Source organism: Protopterus annectens, chromosome 2.part0, assembly GCF_019279795.1.
Source record: "Protopterus annectens isolate FY-2018-M chromosome 2.part0, PAN1.0, whole genome shotgun sequence".
Classification (NCBI taxonomy): domain Eukaryota; kingdom Metazoa; phylum Chordata; order Ceratodontiformes; family Protopteridae; genus Protopterus; species Protopterus annectens.
Genome location: NC_056728.1, coordinates 1,089,152,986 through 1,089,178,181, shown reverse-complemented (window position 1 = coordinate 1,089,178,181; position 25,196 = coordinate 1,089,152,986).

The following is a 25,196-nucleotide window of genomic DNA, read 5'->3' as shown; positions in this document are numbered from 1 at the left end:
TTTAATTCCTATGCAGAAGATAGTATTTCTATTTTTAAATATATTTGAGATGGATGCAGTTGCATGAGCTGAGTAATACAGGTTGGGATATGTTACATACATACATACTTCACAAGGCATAACTGTCTTAAGCACATAGAATGTGTGATGAGTCATGATGCTTATAACAAAGTATTGTGCTCATCATACATATGCGAGTACAATTTAACTTCAATATCATTGTCATGTTTAAGGAATTGTACACACAATAGCTTGATGTTATATGTGATTCATTATTGATATATGCTAAATAGAAAAGTTTACTTGTACAAGCATCACTGATACATTGCATGCAATAAACATGCTTAGCATTTTCATTTGTCTTTAGTTTTACAACCCTAATCAAAATGTCATGAGAAATGGGATTGTGAAACCCTTTGTAAAAGTATCTTTTACCTAGAGTCAAACCATTAATCACCTCTGTTCTTTATCTGAAGTCACTGCACTTAACACCTTGTGCCACAGACAAAGTTGCCTGACAGGGGCATTTTCTTCATGAGTACTATGCAGACTGTTGATGGCTGCATAATGCTGCCAGGCTTGTTTGTGCTACATAAGGTAGTCTAAACTAACATTTTCTCTTTTTCCCTTAGGTAATTAACCGTGTTTGAGCACTGTGAAGCAGAAAGTAAATGCAAAAGGCATTAGAAATAAATATATGAGAGAGAGAGAGAGAGAGAGAGAGAGAGAGAGAGAGATTATAACTGACAGTGAAAGGAATTATATAAATGGGTATATGTAGCAATGACCAGAGCAAGAAATGCATTCAAGTGACACATTCATCCTTCTCACATCACCTTGCAACATCCGACATGTAATTTGTGAAACTCATTATCACACTTGTAGTTAACAACAAATGATGTGAAATTAGACAGCAACAGCTCATATTCTGTTAGCAACACTGAAAATAGAATTTTACACAAGACAGCAATACAAAAGATTTGTATAAATATTATTCATACCACCTTCTGTAAAATTAATAGTAAACTTTATTCAAACCCTGCATCACCTCTTTTATTTGTCTTGGTTAACCTCCATTATACATTGTGCCACAGGAGTATTATCTGAGATGTTAAATGTAGTCATTAAGAACTGTCCATATTTCTGATGAAAGAGCATGGTGCCAGGCATGTTTGCGCTACATAAGATAGCCTAAATTGAAATTTTCACTTTTTTCCTTAGGTAGTAAATTATGATTCACCACTGCTAAGCAGCATGGAAATGGAGATAAAAAAATTTAAAAAATTACATATTGAGGAATAATTGAAATGTGATCTCTAACCAGGATTTGACCAATGCATCATGTGCTTTAGTTCTGTAAGTTCAGTTCATATACACAGTCCACAAAAGCATTGCACTAGGAACGACACAGACAGGTAAAATCTGTTGTAGTTTATTCCACAAGTAAACAAGGATAATCGCTTTCACAGAAAATAAAAACTCTGGTGCGTCAGATCCACCATATTTACAACAGAAGCAGCGTAAATACTACATACCCCACCAATCATTAGCAAAATTGGCTCCCACACCCTTTTTCATTTAAAGGTACAAATACATACATCCAAAGACAAACTGTAAAAGGCATTCATATATAACAAAAGCATTTAAAATATTCACCTAAACAACTTGCGTGCTTTCAATAGAGGTTTAAGAGGGACATTCTCATTTAGTCCCAACCCTTTGTGTGCCTGTATCCTAACAATCCACTCAAGTTCCACAGCCTCTGTATGATTCCTGATGTCACCCATTCTCAAGGTTTCAAAAACCCTATCTATAACTTTAAACTTGAACTTATTCTCAGCTCTCTTCTCCACTACATGTTTTGCTAGGGCATTTGACATGTACATGATATTTATGGAATAAAGGTGTTCCCTTATATGCTCCTTAAGCTTCAGATTGCTCTTCCCCACATAGAATGAGGAGCATATGACACAGTGTGCTATGTAAATAACATCTTTAGTGTCACAGCTAACAGAGACTTTAAAACAAAATCTCCCGCCATTATCAGGGTTCACAAAAACATTATCTGTCTCAATATATGTGCAATATTTACATCCTCCACATGGAAATGTACCATTTCTTTCAATCCCATCACTATTCTCCTTAAGTCTATCAGGGTAGCAAAGGAGCTGCTTAAGATTCTTTTTATTTTTAAACACAAAGGCAGGTTCATCACCCACAATAGTTCTAATCTTCTCATCTGTTAACAGAACCAGCCAATGCTTCTTAATAACACCAGTAACATCATTCATGTAACTGCAATATGTTATTGGTAAGCTGAAGCATCTAAGTGGTTCCTCTTTCTGTTCTAAGTTCTCTTCCCTATATTTCCTAGAAAAGTATGGTCGCCCTCTATCAGATCTAAGATGGCGACTAGCATTAAGTCCAACTTCCACTTCCCTGCTTTTATATCCCCTCTCCTTAAAATTGTGTTCTAAAACAGCCAATTCATCCTGGAACCCAGAATCTCGAACATTAAGTCTAGATGCTCAAATGCCGTGTCCCTTAATGATATTATGAAATACATATGAGGGGTGCATACTAGTCCTATATAGGAGGGAGTTCCTATAACACTCCTTCCTATATAACATGGTGTCAGATGTCATAGCTGGTAGTCTAACAACCTTCTCGTCCAGGAACTCTATCTCATTTGGTGAATATTTGATCGAAAATTTCAAAAAGGAAGTGGTACTATGTATATAATCCGGAAAACATAGTAACTCCTCTTCATCTCTCAGCCACAACATATAAACATAATCAACAAACCTATTATATAGGCTAATATACTTGAAGAATCTATTTCTTCCATTCAACACATGATCATTCTCCCACTGGGCCATGACCATGTTGGCATAGCTATTGGCACAGGATGTACCCATAGCTATGCCAGAGGTATGAACATAATAAGCTCCATCAAACAGCAAAACATTATTTTTGAGAATTACCTCAAGGAAGAGGCAAATCAAATCGATCAATTTACCAATGTACCCACTATGTTGCTTCAGGTATTCACTAACCAACTCTATGCCATCCCTATTAGGGATGACAGTGAAGAGTGAATTCACATCCATGGTAATCATTAAACATTGTTGTGTTATAATACCATCATGCACATGTTCGTATAGATTCCCAAGGAACTGTTTGGAATCTCTCAGTACTACTGCAGAACCATCTAGCACTGGTCTCAATAGCTTCTCAACAAAGATAGAAAAGGGCTCCATCACTCACCCACCACCCGCTACTATGGGTCTAAAGGGGGGGGTGTATGGGGTCCTTATGCATCTTAGGTAATCCGTAAAAGGTAGGCACACGGGAATGTTCAACAGTCAAATAACTTGCTAAATCTGCTGAAATAGATTCACCCATAAGACAATCTTGTATAACACGATGTACTTGCAAAAGCATGCATTGAATTTCCCTTGATGTGATTTTAACATATACAGTAACATCACTCAACATAGTAGAAATAGAATTAAACTAAAAATCCCTATCCATGACTATGATAGTGCCCCCCTTACCTGTGGGGTGGATAAAAATGCCATCATCTGTACATAGTCTATCCAAAGCTATACGCTTATCCTAGGGCAATTTATTAAAAATACAATGTCCACCATGTCCGTCAGAGATTTGTTGTAAATCATCCTTGCATAGTCTCATAAAAGCTTCCATCAATGGGTGATTGGTGGTATAAATGTGCCTGGTTTTCTAAAAATATAATCAATCCGATTATTACCATTACCATCATTATAAATCAATTTCAGCATCAAATTTCTCCAAAAAACCTTAAGTCAACAACAGTACCTGCCACATCACCTTTACCAGCAGGTATGAATGATAATCCCTGCTCAATACAGAGTTCTCAGAGTCTGATAATGTTCTATGTGAGATATTATATATCAAGGGCTCTGAACAGTTTGCCACATCTTATTTATGGTCTTGTTGCCACCCATGTCTATGGGTTGTTTGCATTTTCTTCTGCCTTGATTCGGTTGGCCCAATGACTGATTCGTCCCATGCTGAAAGGGAAGTGGTAGGCAGGAAAAAATGGTTTAAGGGGGCCAAGACTGTTCTTGGTATCCTTAAAACCCTCATGATTTGTTTAACATCTGACAACTGGTTCCTTAGTTATTTCAGTACCATAGCTCCTCGGGGTCTTATAAACAGAACCATTAGAAGACCCAACCTCAGACTCAGCCCTTTCATTAGTAATAACTACAGGGCTAATTATACCATTATTGTCACTGGTGGATGCTCGCACCGACATTCTCCAGGTATTATTAACATTAGCCTCACTTGGCCTACTGGAGTTCCTGGGCCAAGAAAACACATTGGCCTGGTTAAAATCATTAGTATGATCTAGACTCTTTTTCTTTTATATGAGAAGTCTCTTTTCACATAGTACTATATTATCAATCAGTTCACTCAGCATTACATCGGCCGGTTCAGTGTTGGCTAAGTTATATAACTCATTTTGTTGTATTTAAATTTTATCCACCAGCTCATACTCCATTGGTTTTAAAAAAGTCTATTAAAAGTTTAAGGTAACAAAAACTTACTTCCAAGTTGAGCTTCTGCCATCTCGCTAATATTTCAGGATAAACATCCCCATATGTGGGCATTTTTAAAATCCTCAGTCCCCACGGCGCCACTCCCATCTTCAGGCATGCCTCAAAATGAAAATGCTGTAGTTGAAGGCGTTTTAAGTGATACAGGTTGTTCTCTTCCCTATATTTCCTAGAAAAGTATGGTTGCCCTCTATCAGATCTAAGATAGTGACTAGCATTAAGTCCAACTTCCATTTCCCCACATTTATATCCCCTCTCCTTAAAATTGTGGACTGTGTTTATACATTTTTTGGCTGTTTGTTCGCTTGGTTTACCTGAGTTTTGTATAGCTGTGTTTCTGCATTGTGTTTTGATACTACAGACTCAGGGATGTGGCAGAGAGTTCCAACAGAGAGAATACTATGGAGAATGAAGTCTTGAGTCTGGGCAGTAGCCGGTTAAATAGGTTCTTGGTTGGTAAAGAGAATCCTTTACTCAGTTCTGCCTTTATTGACACTGGGAAACCAGCTGCCGATGGAGCAGAGACAGAGAGGGCTGTTCGTTTTAAAGTATGTGCCCTGCAGAATGACCTGTATCACTTAAAATGCCTTCAACTATAGTGTTTTTATTTTGAGGCATGCCTGCAGCTGGGAGTGGTGCCAAGGTAACTGAGGATTTTAAAAATGCCCACATATGGGGATGTTCATCCCAAACTATTAGAGAGATGTCAGAAGCTCAATTTGGAAGTAAGTTTTAGTTACCTTAAAGTTTAATAGACTTTTTTAAACCAATGGAGTATGAGCTGGTGGATAAAATTAAAATACAACAAAATGAGTTACATAACTTAGCCGACACTGAACTGGCTGATGTAATGCTGAGTGAACTGATTGATAATATATTACTATATGAAAAGAAACTTCTCATACAAAAAAAAAGACTCTAGATCATGATACTAATGATTTTAACCAGGGAAATGTGTTTTCTTGGCCCAGGAACTCCAGTAGACCAAGTGAGGCTAATGTTAATAATACACAGAGAACTTCTGTGCGAGTATCCACCAGTGACAATAATGGTATAAATAGCCCTGTAGTTATTACTGATGAAAGGGGTGAGTCTGAGGTTGGGTCTTCTAATGGTTCTGTTTAGAAGACCCCAAGGGGCGAGAGTACTGAAATAACTAAGGAACCAGTTGTCAGATGTAAAACAAATAAGGGCTTTAAGGATACTGAGAACAGTCTTGGCCCCCTTAAACCATTTTTTCCTCCCTACCACTTCCATTTCAGCATGGGACCAATCGGTCATTGGGCCAACTGAATCAAGGCAAAAGAAAATGCAAACAACCCACAGACACGGTTGGCAACAAGACCATAAAAAAGATGTGGCAAACTGTTCAGAGCCCTTGATATATAATATCTCACACAGAACATCATTGTACTCTGAGAACTCTGTACTGAGCAGGAGATTATCATTCATACCTGCTGATAAAGCTGATGTGGCAGGTACTGTTGTTGACTTAATGGTTTTTGGAAGAATTTGATGCTGAAATTGATTTATAATGATGGTAATGGTAATCATCAGATTGGTTCTGTTTTTAGAAAACCAAGTACATTTGTACCACCAAATCACCCACTGATGGAAGCTTTTATGAGACTATGCGAAGATGAATTACAACATATCTCTGATGGACATTGTGGACATCATATTTTTAATAATTTGTCCCAGGATGAGTGTATAGCTTTGGATAGACTACGCACAGATAATGGCATTGTTATCTACCCCGCAGATGGGGAGGGGGGTGTTATCGTAGTCATGGATAGGGATTTTAATTTTAATTCTATTTCTACTATGTTCAGTGATATGTTAAAATCACATCAAGGGAAATTCAACGCATGGTTTCTCAAGTACATTGTGTTATACAAGATTGTCTTATGGGTGAATCTATTTCAGCAGATTTAGCTAGTTATTTGACTATTGAACATACCCGTATGCCTATTTTTCACAGGTTACCTAAGATACACTAGGACCCATACATCCCACTTTTAGACCCATAGTAGCAGGTGGTGGGTGGGTGATGGACCCCTTTTCTATCTTTGTTGAGAAGCAATTGAAACCAGTGCTAGAGGGTTCCGCAGTAGTATTGAGGTTTTCCAAACAGTTCCTTGGGAATCTATATGAACATGTGCATGATGGTATTATAACACAACAATGTTTATTGATTATCATGGATGTGAAGTCACTCTTCACTGTCATCCCTAATAGTGATGGCATAGAGTTGGTTAGTGAATACCTGAAGCAACATAGTGGGTACGATAGTAAATTTATCAATTTGATTAGCCTCTTCCTTGAGGTAATTCTCAAAAATAATGTTTTGCTGTTTGATGGAGCCTATTATGTTCAGACCTCTGGCGTAGCTATGGGAACATCCTGTGCCATCAGCTACATCAATATGGTCATGGCCCAATGAGAGAATGATAATGTGTTGAATGGAAGAAATAGATTCTTCAAGTATATTAGCCTATATAATAGGTTTGTTGATGATGTTTAAATGCTGTGGCTGGGAGATGAAAAGGAGTTATTATGTTTTCTAGATTATATACGTAGTACCACTTCCTTTTTGAAATTTTCGATCAAATATTCACCTGATGAGACAGAGTTCCTGGATGTGAAGGTTGTTAGACTAATGGCATTTGACACCATGTTATATAGGAAGGAGTGTTATAGGAACTCCCTCCTACATAGGACTAGTATGCACCACTCATATGTATTTCATAATATCATTAATGGACAGGGCATGCGAGCATCTAGACTTAATGCTCGAGATTCTGGGTTCCAGGATGAATTGGCTGTTTTAGAACACAATTTTAAGGAGAGGGGATATAAAAGCAGGGAAGTGGAAGATGCAATTAATGCTAGTCACCATCTTAGATCTGATAGAGGGCGACCATACTTTTCTAGGAAATATAGAGAAGAGAACTTCGAACAGAAAGAGTAACCACTTAGATGCTTCAGCTTACCAATAACATATTGCAGTAACATGAATGATGTTGCTACTGTTATTAAGAAGCATTGGCCAGTTCTGTTAATGGATGAGAAGATTAGGACTATTGTGGGTGGTGAACCTGCCTTTGTGTTTAGAAATAAAAGAAGCTTAAGCGGTTCCTTTGCTGCCCAGATATAGATAAGGAGAATATTGATGGGATTGAAAGACATGGTACATTTCCATGTGGAGGATCTAAATATTGCACATATATTGAGACATATAATGTTTTTTTGAACCCTGATAATGGCAGGAGATTTTGTTTTAAAGTATCTGCTAGTTGTGACACTAAATATGTTATTTACTTAGCGCACTGTGTCACATGCTCCTCATTCAATGTGGGGAAGAGCAATCGGAAGTTTAAGGAGCATATAAGGGAAAACCTTTATTCCATTAATATCAAGTACATGTCAGATGCTCTAGTGAAACATGTAGTGGAGAAGGGAGCTGAGCATAAGTTCAAGTTTAGAGTTATTGATAGGGTTTTTGAAACTCTTGAGAATGGGTGGCATAAGGAATCATGCAGAGACTGTGGAACTTGAGTGGATTTTTAGGATGCAAGCACAGAAAAGGTTGGGACTAAATGAGAATGTCCCTCTTAAACCTCTATTGAAAGCATGCAGGTTGTTTAGGTGAATATTTTAAATGCTTTTGTTATATATATATATGAATGCTTTTTACAATATGCCTTTGGTTGTATGTATTTGTACCTTTAAATGAAAAAGGGTGTGGGAGTCAATTTAGCACATGATTGGTGGGGTATGTAGTATTTAAGCTGCTTCTGTTGTGAATATGGTGGATCTGATGAAGCAGAATTTTTATTTTCTGTGAAAGTGCTTATCCTTGTTTACTTGTGGAATAAACTACAACAGATTTTACCTGCCTGTGTCATTCCTAGTGCAATGCTTTTGTGGACTGTGTTTATACATTTTTTGGCTGTTTGTTGCAGTTGGTTTACCTGAATTGTGCTTAGCTGTGTTTCTACATTCAGTTCATATACACCTTGTTGGACATTTATCAGGTGCATTCTTTGCAGTCGTTACTATCCAGGGTGCTAATACTGCACACTGATGCCTGGTGTATTTGCACTACTGAAGATAAGCCAAGAAGTCAGTATTTAGTAAATAGTAAAATCATTCACAACAATTGTTTTGGATAACTATTTGAAGGAACTTGAAATGAATCACAGTGTATATCTAACAATGAGCAGAGCTTCTACTGCATTACACTGACACAGTCCTCCTTCTCACATCTCCTCACCACATCACTACTATTGTTTTTGTCTCACAATATGAGGACATTAAATAATGATGTGCGAAAGGAAAAGGAGATGGGGAACAGCAAAATGCCTTAATTTTTCACATGGCACACACAATTAATATCAACATTGTTTCAAATTACATATCTGTCTGTCTCTTTTAGTAAGTACTGACCTTCCCACATTAACACAATCATATACCAAAATGAGTGTCAAGATTTACTATGACCTCCCTCAGTAAAAAACAATCTGTGAACAGGTTTTGAACCTTGCATCACCTGTACTGTTTTTCTCTAAGCCTAATACATTTATACATTATGCCACAGAGATCAGTGTGTGACATTTTGAATTTTTCATTCAATACTGTTTAAAGTGCAATTGCAATACTGATGGCATTCCAAATTAAATTTGTCAGTTTTTACCTTGAGAATTAAACTGCCATTCACTGATACTGACCACTGTCAGTCAATAGAGTGCAATGCCAAATGGCATGAAACAATCAAGAAAATAATAAGAACAAATTTTGAAACAAGTACTTTAAATGTATACTTCTGATGTGAAATCAGCTTTGTTATCTGGCAACATGAACCTGTATGGATTTGAACCATTACTCCAGGGTATTAAAACAATCATATATTAGCACTAATATTAACAATGAGACAAAGTGTTTAGATGCACTCAGAATGTGACATTGTATCAAGTCACATTGAAAGTGCAACAGAAACAAGTTATGAACGGTGTCCTTGTTCATTTGTCAGTACATATCTGGAAGATTGGGATGTTAGCAACAGTTAGGATACCCATATACTCACACAATATTAAAGAAAGACTACAGCACTACACGTGCAGTCTTCTCTTTCTCTTTCTTTATTGCAAATCATTCTATGCTTTCCTAAGAGTAATGCTATTTCATTTTTATTGTGTATTATATCTGTATCAATGCTTAAAGTACGCCCTTCAATATGCACATTTTCTAGTAAAAGGCAGTAGCTGTGGTCATTAAACAGCATTTGAATGCAAGGAATTTTGGTCTCCTAATTCAGTCAATGTACTTTCAATGTTTTTGGTAAGTCTGTTATCCCTGACATACCATTAGTAAGAGTACATCCACTGGGAGACTGTGAAACACTGATTGCTCCTGCAGTCACACTAATCAGCCAGCATTTCTCAGTGCTCATCCTTGCATTTGAATGTAAGGAGCGCTTATGATTTGACACCTCATTTGCATATTCACAGTGCTCATAAGGCTGATTTTGCACTATATAAAAGTAATCATGTAGCTAATGCATTTATATTGTAGTGGGAAGACTGTTTGGATGCAGGGAACTTGAATTTGCATATTCACAGTGCTCATAAGGCTGATTTTGCACTATATAAAAGTAATCATGCAGCTAATGCACTTATATTGTAGTGGGAAGACTGTTTGGATGCAGGGAACTTGACACTGCTAAATACACTCAGCTTTTGGATAATTAAGTACAATCTACTCTGCTTTGTTGTCAAGAAATGTTATTATTTACCTACTGTTTTTAGTGTAACATTAAGAATGAATTTTGAAGGGTTTATTTTATTGGGATTTGAATAGTTATTACAGATGTATGCAGTATAACTTCATAGCAGTTTCAGGTATTTTTACATGTGTTAACACAAAGAAATGTGTTAAATTTGGGATATCTGCCTGGCTGTCCTCCACAGCAGTGAAGATGGCACTATAATAGTGTTCTACATTTCTATGTGTACATTATGATCTTATTGTTAACTTTTCAATGTATTACACAATTACATAACTTGTGCACTGCATTCACATAAATGGTATATATTATTTTATTAATGTTTTTGGGGGGAGGGCTGTACTACCTTGTGTGTAGTCATAGGAAGCATTACCTTTTAAAGTGTTGTATGCATGACGGATGCATACATTTGTACATTGTTGAGTTCACAGCCATCTTGTCTGTACATTATATATTTAATTTTGTGTCTGTTTTCTGTTTCATCTCATTCAGGGATATGACACCCAGGAAATCTGCACCCCACATGGCACCATTCACTGATGTAGAAAATGATTTAATTATACAGGTCTTACATCACCACAGAGCTTTTATGTCAGACAGAGAGGTAGAGGTGACCAATCTACCTGAGACAGGATATGGCAGCAGGTGGTCAATGACATCAATGTTGTCAGGAAACATGTTCGAAGTTACTCCCAGATACAACACAGGATAAGTGATATGATAACCTCTGCCCACCATAGGGTTGCTGCATTTGCCTGGGAACAGATGGCTATGGGAGGTTGTCCTGCTACTGTACCATCACTAGCTGAAACAGTGGAGTTTCTGTCCACTGTCAGACATCCAAATAGCTCAGCAGTGGCTCACACAGAACCTTTGATGTTTGTGCTGATGTGGAAGGCAGACCCAGAGTGTCTCAAGTATAACTTATAGGTATACAAAACACAAGTGTCATTGTTATATATTCAGATGCATATGTGTTTGATATATCTAGAGCCAATGGTAAGTGTGAGTCAGGTGACACAGTAATCACAGTAATAGAGAGACAGAAGATGGTGTGGAGGGAGGTGAATTAAACTTGTCTGTACACTTTTGCATGAGAATATTCTTAATCTGCACATGTAAAGGGGATTGTTCTATGTTTCATGTTTCATTTGCATTGTGATACTTAGCCTTCTTTCCTTTCTCTTCATCACATACAGGGACATCTGGATTTCAGGATGCAAGACCAATTGCACATGGCAAGCAGATATTTGGTTATTGTTATCACTGTATATAAGGCAGATTCAGATCTAACTGAAGGTAATATTTGTGTTGCTTTAGCATCTATTATAGTTTAACATAGCTTTCATATAAGAAACATTTTAATTGATTTCATATTCTTATTTTTCTGTTTGTTGTGTTTATTGCTTGTTATCATAGTTGATCCTGACACCTAACTGTAGAGTATCAGTAGCCTCTGATGATGATGTGGGTGATGAAGAGGTTCAGTCTGGCGGTGCATAGGGTCAGTCAGACACTGAGGTTGTGGTTCTCACATCCCCTATCCATATTTTAGATACAGTCAGCATGCCTATGCAAACCCATGACACTGAGCCCTCTGAAATGGACATGTTAAGCATGACATAGTTGATCAGGGTACTGAGATTATTCCTGCTGCAGAGGTAGTTGCTTTGCCCTGCACCCATCTTGAGGGTGAGGTGTCATACAGGAGGGTTGGTAGAGGTGCTCAGAGGAAGCATGCTATCCACCTTTCTCTTGATGCTGGTCTTTCATTAGGTGCCACCTAACATATATGTATGTGGCCATTTGATTGGCATAAGAGATTAAGGTATGAAGTGTTAAGGTATTGTCAGTAGCTTGCCTAGAAGTTAAAAACCCAGTTTGTTCATTAGAAATGATTAAATTTGTTATTTTCTTCAATCTGGTAGCTAAAATAGAGGTCAAAATTTTTGTATCGATGTGTAAGAGTGATATAGGTCTATAATTATCTGGGTTTTGTAGATCTGTATTTTCTTTAGGTATAAGAATTGTTTTGGATGCATTAAAATGTAAATCATTGATTTTGTTATTTATGATATAGTTTAAAGTATGTGATAGTATTTTAACAAGCGTACTGCCGAAAGTTTTATAAAATTCTGCTGTAAGTCCATCTGGGCCCGGGGCTTTGTGGGATTTCAAATTTTTGATTGTTGACGTTATTTCCTCCATAGAAATTGGTTGTACTAAATCTCTTTGTAGTTTCTCGTCAATTTTTGGGAAGTTAATCTTTTGTAGGAAATCGGTATCATTTTCAATTGCAGGTGATTCAGTTTGATCTCCATAGATTTTGGCATATATCAATTCAAAAATGTTAATAATATCCTTAGATTTCGTATATGTTTTGTTTTTGTAATATAATTCCGGAATTTGATAGGGTGATTTAGATTGATTAATAATTCTTGATAAAGCTCTTGATGGAGTTTGTATATGATTAGCATAACTTGCCAATATTTTAGTTTCATAGAATGATAATCTATTATTTTGGATCAGAAATAGATCCTTCTGACATCTTAAAAGTTCTGTTTCTGTTTGTAAATTATGATTCTGCATTAGTTCTTGGTCTAGTGTTTTAATCTTAGACTCCAAAGTTTATTCTTCCTTTAGTTGATTTTTTTATAATAAGAGGCTTTTTGAAGGAAAATACCTTTTATCTGTGCTTTAGCAGCCGCCCATTCAATATCAGGTGTATGTTGGTGATCGTCTATCTTAACTAGTACAGACTTGAGAATGTCATGTATTTCCTGAATAATTTCTCTTTTGTTTAATAGATTTGTATTTAAAGACCAATTATATCCCTTTTGTGATAAAATGTTTCCAGAATTGTTAGTAAAACTTAATGTAATTTTAGAGTTATCTGATAGGTACAGAGCATGGCTAAATACTTGTGGATCAAGATTGATCAGTGTTTCAGAGATTAGAAAAAAATCTATTCTGGACCACATTTTATGACAACTTGAATAAAATGTAAAATTGTTGGAATTAGGGGCATTATTAGAATATTTGAAGGGGTCATATAAGTTGAAGTCATACTTAAGTTCAGTTAATGTTAAAGCCACTTGATTATTATATGTTCTATATTGGCTTGATTTATCCAGATTCAGATTCTGATACGCATTCCAGTCCCCTCCTATGATTATATAGTGGTTATTGAATTGGTTTAATATAGGATAGAGTAAGGCAAAGAACAAATGTTGATTATTACATGGTGCATATATATTGAGAAGAATAATGGGTTTATCATATAGTGTTGTCGAGAGGATCACATAGCACCATCTTCCTTCTTTGTCCGTTTTATATTCTAAAATTTTATCCTGATATTGGTTTTTAATAATTATCGCAACTCCCACACTATTAAGAAGTAATTAGAGATTTGGGGACCAACGTAGATAGTAATCTCTCCTTTGATAATTACGTTGCCAAAGTGGTTAGAAAGACCTTCTATATAGCCCACCTTATAATGAAAGGGTTCGCATCTAGCTCAAGAGAGGTCATTGTGCCCCTCTACTCTTCACTCATCATGGCCCTTTTCTCACCACTCTCTCTATGTGAACCACAAGGTCTTCCACTGCCCCTCACCCATGGTAACTTCCTTTCACAGAATGAATTGTTTTCACATACATACAAACACACAATTCCCTGGGAAGGCTGTCTGAATTCTCCAATTCCCTACAGATTTCTTCCTGGCATTGTAGTATTCACACCACCCTGGAATGGCTAGTGACCTCCAGTTAGCTGTTAGTTGTTTTTATTTAATCAAAATATCAAATCATACACATTAATATTTTCACTGATAGTAGACCAAAATGAACTACCTAAGTAAAAATGGGAGACACCACAGCTTGTTAACCTACTTTGGTAAGGGATAACTTCTTCAAGGGTAATAAATAGTAATGACAAATATATAATAAAGACAAATTACAAGAGCTTAAAAGTGAATACATTTTACTGAGACAATAAAACAACAGTGCAGTCACAGGTTAAATATACAAAGAAATAATAATGTGTACATAGAAAAATAAAATTATTTTTTAGTTAGACAAGAATATTTAAGTAAAACCTTGATCAAGCATATATACTTCTAACTGTTGTTAGCTTAAAGAGTACTGCAAACTTTACTGTTTCAAGTTTCTAGGAAGATAAGAGGTAGAAATTGCATATAGCAAACTAACAGGGAAGTGATCACCTCAATACCTGCCAAGCAAAGACAAGATGGAACAAATACCAGTCTTAAACATTTATATATTTCAGCCACAACAACCTACTGCTCTTCTCCTTCAAAACCATTATATAATTTCCTCTAAAACAAATCATTGCACCATATTTTTCTTCATTGTTTTGCTTTCCTACAGCAAACATTAACTAAATCATTTCTGCCACCTGTAAATGACAAGGACTTAATTATAGGAGCCCAGGGACAATACAGAGTACCAACGCAGAGAATGCAAACATGTATCTATTAACTGTCTATGTTTTAATGTCTGCTTTTTTCACAAAGTTCTAGCCAGCTTACTTCCAATATGGCTACCCACTTAGTAATAGCTTAATTTCAGCTCTCCCAGTGTGAAAACAGAAACTCAAATAAGAGAACCAGTGAACTTGTCTTTTTGCATAAATTTCAGTAACTGGCTAGTAAGTGCACTGCCTGGATGCCAGAAAAGACGAAGTTTAGAGAACCTGAAAGAAAACCAACCACAAAAGGTGAGGAGACAACATTGACTGGGAAGAATTCTGCAGCAGTTCAGCAAGAAACAGTGCAAGCTCCACCTTTGGTGCAAGACATGATTTCCAGTAACCTAGAGGAAAAAATAAGTCAAATGTATTCAATGATGATTGAAATAAATAAAACACTGAAAGAATATATCAACTCAAATAACAAAAGGCTAGAAAATATGGAAGAAACTTTAAACAGATATTCAGATGAGGTGATAAAACTGCAAAAAACAATGTCAAAATGAAGAAAAGGCTGGATAAATATCACACTGCCCAAGAAGAGATGTTTAAAAAAATAGTAGAATTAGAGGACAGAGCACATAGGGAAAACCTGAAATGTTCTGCTGAACCAGAGAAGCTGGAAGGAATATATTGTATTAATTTTATGAAAGCACAAATAAGCAACTTGGCTGGTATTCCACAGCAGGAGTTGTTAATTGAAAGGCCGCATCTTGTGAATAATCCAAACCTGGCCATGAGAAAGCAACCTAGACATTTAATATTAAAGATGTAATCATACCAGCAGAAAGAGTTGATTGTGACAAAACTGTGGCAGAAAGGCAAAGTACTAGTAATGTGTATGTGGAAAATGGTTCCTCACTGTACACCAGGGAGAAGAGGAGTAAATGAATTCCACTAATCAAGGAATGTTGAGAAGCAGGTTTGAGATTCAAGCTGCTGTATCCAGCTATTTTCAGACTATTCTTTCCTGGAGGATCAAAACCATGTTTTGATGCAGAACATGCTAAGGAGGAAATACAAAAGCTTGTCCAACAAAAAGTGAGCTATCAAACAGAAGGATATTCTGCTTCTTGCTCTTCTGTAATACAGCCCATAGAGAGACATGGCAGTGAAACCTTTTCCAATGTTTCAAAAGAAAATGCTTGAGAGATGGAAAAAAGCATAAGAGTTGACTAGAAAAAAAATGAGAGTGCAGTGGAAATGAAGCAGCGACTGGATTTGGGAGATGTAGAATAACAGGAAGGAAACCAGCAACTCAGAAATTGACAAATAAATGTAGGATTACAAAACATTAATTATATTTGACAGAACAAGAAAATCTGGAAATATTGCACTTTTTTGACTTTGTTAAACTTGTAGGGGGTCTCCAAAGCATATGCGCTACTTTGTGTCATTAATGTTTGGAAGAACATTTAGGAGAGGGGAACAGGAAGGAAAGAGTTAAGTAAAATAAAATGTTGCTCTTAACAGTAGCATTTTTATAATGCATGACATAATCTGCATGCTATAAAGCAATCCTTACTCAGTTATTTTTGTGTATAATAGGGATACTAAAGTAAACAAGTGCCCCCATTTTTATCCTTCTTTCTTTCTCCTTGCTCAGTTTTAAGAAATGGAGCCACTGCAATATAAAAAAGAAGAAAAGTCTAGACAAAAGAGCATGATACAAGAAAAATCGATGTGTTTTTTTCTTACTCTTGCATAGAGGAATGACTGGATTAAGGCCCTTGGCTTGGTCTAGTAACAAGTTTTAAGGGGAAGCAAAAACATAAAAAAACACAATACAATAAAAAGTTTTCATCTAGCAAATAAATGAGTACTTGTAGAGGCAACTGTGCATCTGGTTCTCTTGTCTCCATGGAGACAATCTGATAAGGGGCAATACAAACAGAACAATTCTTTCTTTCACTTGCTTTATTTCAATGGCTAGGAGATAATGTTTTCTGAAAACATCCAAGTGTTTTTCCTATCTGGGAGAGAAATAATGATAAAACAAAAACAGACAACACTTAGTTGAAGGACAGGAGGTACCTTAAGTTAATAGGTTTTAAGGATGTTCTGGGGTGTTTTATTGTGGATTTTCGCTAAAACAATTTTTTAAGATGTGACAAAGGTTCAAATGGATATGACAAGAAACAACTGTATAAAAGATCAACCTGAAACATTAGTGTATGCATGTAACACAAAAGGTGGAACTAGATATTTAAAAAAAGTTGTTGCACATAACATGTGAGAATAATAACTGCTTAATATAATGACAGCACAGTCTATGTTAACTTTAAGTGTAAATGGTCTCACAGATATATACAAAAAAGAAACAGTGGTGAACGATATTAAAAATGTACAGTGCAAATAGTTATGCTACAGGAAAGAATTTGATAAAGAAAGTTTTCAGGATGGTTATTCAGCAGAATATCTGGGACAAAGAAAAATGGAAGTACTTATTTATTTATTTATTTGTTTGTTTGTTTGTTTGTCTTTGTTTACTGGGAAAGCCTGACTGGGTAATAAAAATTTTAAGAAGAAGCCCAGAGAGAAAAGCTCCATTTGTTTACACTGCATTATACTTAGTTCCAGTTAAACACATAGTTACATTTCTATTTACGTTTATGCACATACAGTAGTTCCATTTATACAGTCTAAGATTTTACAGACGTAGATGTTACTAAAGAGAAAGCCCACGTGCAACTTTGTGGATTGTATAGACAGCAGTTATGTATAAAAATTGTTTTGTCATTTCAGTGAGCAGTTGAGACTATTCTGTTTAAGGAAAGTATTTGAAGAGTATCATACAGTGAGCACAAAGTGTTAACCTGGTGATGAGCATGTGCAGGACCAGGTCTAGTTAAGATGTTTAAGCAGTGGTTTTATTTGTGTGGGGATACTATTCCAGAGTTTATCAATGTATTGGGAGTACAGCCAAATCTCTTGCAACATTATTTGACTTATTTGTGAATAATAAGAATTTGTTACTAGAATGGAGGTCCCTTGCTGGATAGTATGGCAGTAATAAGTTTTGTAGTGCAGGGCATGTTTTAGGATAATGAACGAGTCTGTGTGCTGTAGTTAGTTCTGAATATTTTAGGTAGTTGTGAAGTTTAATCCTGTTTAATTATTTTAAACTATAACAATGGTGGGTCCTATGAGGGAGATTGGTACCAAATTTAGCTATTTTATTGTAGCAGGAGGCAAGATTCTTTCTTTGAGTATTGTTTAAGTTTGGTAGGATAGGAGCAGTGTATAAGAGAATTGGCAGTAAGAAGGTGGTGGCTAGAGTTTTTCTTACAGTATATGTAAGGAATCCATTAATCCTATAAAGGGAGCCTAGTTTCTGGTGTGTAGATATAATGGTATGCAGTACATGTTGGTCATATTTTAGAATGTCTTCTATTATAACACCTAGAAGTTTACTGTGAGTTATTGTTTCAATGACAGTATTATTTGCTGACTTTATGATAAAGGATTGCTTTTGATTTTGGCAACATTTTGAGGTAAAACGCATTAACTCCGTTTTCATGAGGTGAGTAGGAGGTTTCATTCTTTGACCAAGGTTTCTACAGGGGAGAAAGATTTTTGTGTAATGTCTTGGAGCTTACTTATTGTTGAGGCTGCACATATTAATGCTGAGCCATCTGCATACTGAACTAAACTAGTGGGTTATTTAATTGCAAGAAGAGCTCCAATAGTCATAGAAGATGATAAAAAAGATAATGGTAGATTTGGTACTAGCAAGGGAGGAGGATTGCACTGGCATGCATTTATATTCCACCTAAAACTGCTATAATGAAGCTTAAGAAAATTCTGGGAGAAATAACCAGTTTTTAGCAGGGAATATTACATATAAGTGGGGAGTAGAATTTGATTTGCAGCAGTGAGGATGTATCTGGGGGCCCAGAAGGGAAAATATAAGAAAAGAGGGTAGATTTTTGAAGAACTTTATGTAAAGAGGGTAGATTTTTGAAAAACTTTATGAAAATATTTGGCATGGAAGACATGAATTCAGTGGTAGGAGTTTGGAGTAAATGTATGTATTATTCCCCAAAATACAAAAACTGGGCTAGGATAGACAGAATGTATACTTCACTGGAACATGTGAATTTAATTTAAAGTTTTGAGAAGCATCCAATAACTATTTCAGATCATGCACAGATAATAATCTTAATATTTAAATATTTAAATATCACTAGGGAGTGGGATAAAGTTAAAGTGGAGTTTAAAATTAAGGTGGAACTAAAAGAAAGAGAGATATGGTTAAGATGTAACAAGAATTATTTACAGGAAATGATAAAGGTTAAAATATTGCAGAAAAGGGGGAATCTCACAGTATGAGAAGAGGAGCAACTGCAGAATAAAAAACTGAAAACAAGACATTACCTCAATAATATGCATGAGTTTAGGAAGACTGCTATTAAGCAACTGTTTTTGATAATAACTCCAGAGCACAAAAACATTTAGCACAACAACTCAGGCAACAGAAAGTAGAAAGGGTTGTTGCCAAGCTTAGGGAGCCCATAACAAGGAAGATAACAAGAGATCCTGTAGAGGTACTAGAAATATTTCAGAAATTTTATGACAGTTTGTATAAAGAAGAGAAATGTGGAAATCATGAAAAGGTACAAATTAAAATGTTTATGGAGGAATTAAATATCCCAAGATTAGAGGTAGATGAAGTTGAATTATTAACAGGATATGAGGAGCTGAAACAATAATGGTGATGTCTAATCAAATTGCAGGAAAGTCTCCATGAATAGATGGTATGCCTGTAAAAGTTTAGAAGCTAAGAGAGAGAAGAGATAAAGCTCTGGAAGGTTTTGTTTAACAGTATTTTAAGAGGAGGAGAAGCACCAACATCCTGGAAGAAAGCAGTGGAATCTGTAATACTTAAAGATGGTAAAGACCATCACATCCAGCTTCATATAGGCCCATTTCAATTCTAAACCATGACTATAAAGTGTTTATGTCTATAATGGCTAGAAGAATGGCATGGATGATGCCACAATTGATAGATATGGATCAATGTGATTTTAAGGAGTGGAGACAAACATTTGACAACATTAGGAGAACAATGATGATCAAAGGAAAGCAGAATGCAATAAAGTACCACTATTGTTAGTGGGTCTTGATGCAGAGAAAGCATTCAAAAGAGTAAGCTGGGATTCTATGAGCAGGGCAATGGAAACATTTGCATTCACTGATAAAATTATAAGGTTGATTAGGAGGATATATGAGGGATCAGAGGTGAAAATTAAAGTTGGTGGGTTCCTCTCTGATAATTTCTGTTTGAGCATAGGAACCAGACAGGAGTGTCCTCTTTCCCCTTTATTATTTGCATTATATTTAGAATCATTGACAAAGAAAATAAGGGACTCAGAAATTCAAGAATATAATAAGTATGGTAATCAATAAAAGCTGGCTTTATTTGCAGCTCATGTTATTTTATAAATAAATAAATACCACTGGCAACAGTACCAAAATGCAGAATTATTCATAAGACCTTAGCACCTTGGCTATTACAGCCTTCAAGAAGTTAAATACACAAAAAATACATTCCCCTTAAATACACACAGCAATAAAACAATAAAACAATTAAGAAAACAATCAAGTCTTGATTATAATAAGTATCTCCAATTAATTTCACCATTACATCCATAAGGAACAAGAGTATTATATTTAAGAATAAAAATAGATTCTTTAAACATTTTTTCTTTTAACATAGCAGTATCACTTAATTTAAATTTTATACCTGATAAAACCAGAAAAGGAAACTTCAGTGTTATGGAACATTGTGAGATAGTTTCAAGTCTTTTTGGGATACAAAATTAATAAAGCTAAAACAAAGGCAATAGCTGTAAACTATGCACCCACACACAAAGTGGTTCAGCAATATCCATATTTATGGATACATGATAAAATGAAGTACTTTATGGATTAAAAAGGATTCTGTTGTGGCAGTTAATGATATGTGGGAAGAGACTAAACAAAATATAACACAAAAACTTAGAAATTAAACTCTGTTTTATGGATATAGATAGCAAGATGCAAGCAGTTAAAATGTTTTTAGTCCCTTTAGATCAGGCATATATTTTATCATCCAGAGAAGTTGTTGATAGCAATTAATAAAGAGCTGACGGATTTTATCCGGGAGGGGAGGATGGCTAGAGTCAAATGGGATAAACCGATTCTTCCAATAGAACATGGTGGTTTGGGATTACCTAAATTGAAGGGGTATTTCAGAGCTACACATTTAAGGCTGCTATACATATCAGAAAGCTATAATTCAAAGAGGAAAAGGATGATGATGAAAAAGGGGTGAATCTCAAGAAACAAATAAAGACTTGTATTTTGAATGCAGATCCTTAAGGAAAATAACAAAAATCATACAGAATACTATATTCATAAAGTAGCATAAAGTATTCTAAGAACTAAGCCAACACAGGAATGGAGAAAGGAGATTCTGCTGATAGGGATGGCTGCAATTAGGGATACAGACAATAGACAAGAGGGGACTGGAATTTATTGGAGAAAACTGGCAAAGGGACCAAGGTATTGAAAGCAAATAATTAGATAAAGGTAATAGAATAGGAAGAGGCCAAGCATTTATTTTTATACCAGCTAGAGATTGTCTTCCCTATCAAGGGATTGATATCAGAGTATCGGCAAAGAGAAAGAAATTGGGGGGATCTTAAGTTAAAGGCCAACACTGGTAGAATTTTCAGTAGACTCTAGAACAGAAGCTGCTGTTTAAAAAGGGATAATTAATACAGCATATTAAATATGGCGTAACTATAAGAATCAATCAGAGGAGGTTGTAAAGGATTGGGAAGAGAGATTGGATAAGCAATTCACAAAGAAACAATGTAGGATATATGTATGTCTTCTAAATATGCAACAAAGTCTACAAGATTTAGGATCTTTGCTTGTGTTTACATAGGTATTTTTATACCCTAGGTAGGCTTCAAAGAATTTTTTGTCAGGTAGATAGCAAATGCTTGTAGTGTGATGGGGAAGAAGGAGGTAATTGGGAACATATTGTTTGGGAGGGTAATGAGTTGGTACACTTTAAAAATTCCCTGAAGACTACTCTATCAAAAATACTGGATGAACAAATTGGTATAACTAAGGAAAATATTTTTTGAGCTATGATGCATAATCAGAATTCCCTAGACATATTAAGGCCTTGCTAATTCTAATTATGGTGGCTGCCAAAAAAAAACGATTACTAGAAAATGGAAATTGAAGTCTAAACTGACTGTAGTAGAAGTAGTGAATATAGTTACAGAGATAAAACAACTGGTAATAGGATCTTTAGAAAAGGGTAGGAGCAAATTACATAGAAAAATGGGAATTGCGGGAACAATACATGCAGAATAACATTTTGGAAGAGGAATGCTGTTTAAAAGAATATAGGATTTGAATGAGCTATGTAATGTTTGGCTGACAATGACTGGACAGATTGTAAGTGATGTATAATGTTTACAACTAAAAATATGTCAATACAGTTGGTTTTCCTTACGTTTGTTTTGCTTAGGTCATAAGTGACAATTTAGTAAAGATATTTTTTGTTTAAAAAAAGTTCTAGCAAGCTATTTCTTTGAAGTGGAGTGTAATTATATTTTAGAATCTGATAGCAAAAGAAATGTAAATGCTTGTATCTTCAAACAGATTCATGCATTGCTCTACATTTCATCCAGTTTTACATTTGCAAGAGAAAACGTCATGAAAGTTAAAAAGAATTGCAGACCAAATGTATTACTAGTAGAGAATAAGAAAGAAAGATGAAAATATAAATAATTTTAAACAAGTTTTCCTTAGCCTGGCATCAGCACTGGAACTACAAAGTCAGTTGAGACAATGTCTATGACTAATAAGCGCTAGGAATCATTTAAGTGTTTTAGTAGGCAGAAGGAAACCAAAAAGCTGGCTGTCTTGCTACGGGCAATCCATTTTCCTAAGCATACATGAATTAATGATACACCTAATGTATTGCAAGAGAAATGAGCCTGCATTGTTTGCTGGAGGTCTTCTGAAACTGTTTAGTATTATTTTCTGAACAAAGAAATACTAATTTTCAATAAAAACACACTAATACCAAACACTGAGCATGATTAACTGTCAAATACATAGCTCTATAGCTTTTCAGCTGAAAGCATACATTTTTGGCAATCCATTCAGTGAAGGAAAGGGTCATGTCAAGAGTCTGCAGTTATTGCAGAGAATTAGCACTCTGAGCTGTTAATGAGCTACGTTATGCAGTCAAAGGTACAGGATTTGAGTCCTTCCACCTCTGTTTGCCTGTTGTGTGTCTCTGAACGAGTCAATTGACCAGACAGTGTTCCCTGGTCACCCCTGATAAGGAGCCCTTATATCTAGTGGGTTTACGTGGTTAAAATAATGTATATTAAAAAAAAAAACAGCTAAACATCCAAGTAGTTAAACTGCTCGATCTGTGTCTTTTTGCAATAGCTAATATCTACCAGAGCCAGGATAGATGCTCAGGCTTACTTTATGTAGCATCCAGTGGGTTTTATCAATATTTATATGCAGATAGCCCCAGGTGATTCAGTTCTAGCATCTATCTAAGTAATTTTCTATCAGAGTTTGAATCCATTCAGCAGATTAACCAAATCATAATACGACAGCACTGTCAACAGATAGAATGGGCAGTAGGTTGAGGGTGTAAATGGATAGAGCATTTTTTGTTCTTCTTTTGCTTCATTCTTTCTACATTCTAAGGCTGGGGCCAGCACAGAACTTAAAGGCACCCTTTGGGTCATGAGATTGATTTCTTCCACTGGAAGTCTTTTTTCCATTTATTACCTCCCTGTTGCCCCCACATTTACCTGTTTTCATTGGAGGGCTGCTCCCCCTATGGACAATGCTCTCTACATGGAACACCTAGATGAATGCTGTCCCCTCCTCTGGGCTAGACCACCCCTCCCTGCCAGCACCTCAGATGCCAGAGTCACTAATCCAAAGTCACCTGGGCCATAGTTAAGGCTTTATTCCTCTATGCCTCTGCACTGGCTTTTAATGGACAGATCACTGACAAATAGTATAAAGAAAGAAAGACTAGGAATGGACTCCTGAGAGACTGATGATGGAAATGCCTTCATCATAGATGGCAGTGTGCTGGGACCAGTAAATTCAGAACAGTTTTATGGGTCCGTCTTCAAATTATCACTTTTTTAACTATTTGAGGTGGAGCTGATGGCTGACATGAACAAATGACCTCTTATTGTCATCAGAAAGATGTCCTGTCAGAAGGTCCTTGTTATTGTGTAATTGGGGATTAAATTAGTTACAACACAAATGGCTGAATGAATGTGGCAAGCATTTCCTTTAGCATGCAATAAAGCTCCCTTAGGTTCATAAATTCAGAGGTAAGTGCTAGGCCAGCTGACCTTGTGGGCCATTTTAAGCCTAGCCAGTTTCCATTTTTATGTTCGAAATAACCCATTCCATTTGGTCATAGATAAGTCTTACCCATCCCATGTTGGATAATTATATATTACCCCTATTTTGTTTTGGAAATGTATTCAGTAACTTAATTTAAGACCACTTTTTCACAATGTTTCCCTTGCAGGATTACAGCATCTCCTGAAATCCACTTAAGGTTGGATATATACCAGAAGAAATGGACATAATAAAGGTGAGTTAAGGGTTTAGCTGTAAGCTCAGTCATCACTTCAAGAGACCATGGTGTAGTTAGCTGTGGAGTCAATGTCCCTGTTAAGTAAATTAGCTACTAGATTTTTTAATCCACTTTGTTGGGGCTTTTCTAAAGTAAAAGCTGGACCAGGAATCCATTAACTCACATTTCCACCTCTAAAGACAGCACTTTCTAGGGGAAGGTTGAAATAGTGGAACTGGAAGATACACAAAGAAAGAAGATACATAAGACATTTGTGTTGTCTATATATAATCTATGAATCCCAACAAATGGTAAAAGCAAGGGAGCAGATGCCCATAGAAACATCTAGGGTTTCCTAGTAACAATATTTGTCTATTCCTGAAGAAGATCAAATTGGCCAAATTTGCTTCTAGTCTTTAACTACATCTTACATTTTGTAAGAGATTATGATAATGACATTTCTTGTTCTTCTAGATTCCTCATATGTTGTCTCTTGCTTTTAATTCAGCCTTCAGTTCCCTAGTAAGTCATCAGAATCAGTCACCTTTGAGCATTTATGAGGTTATTACATTTTTGTGCTTTGACAAGAGAAAGATGTTATTGAAGTTGACCAGCAGTATCTTCACATTTGGGTTGTTAGAGACTACAGATCAGTCAGTGTGGGTAAGAACTCCTCTGAGAGGGG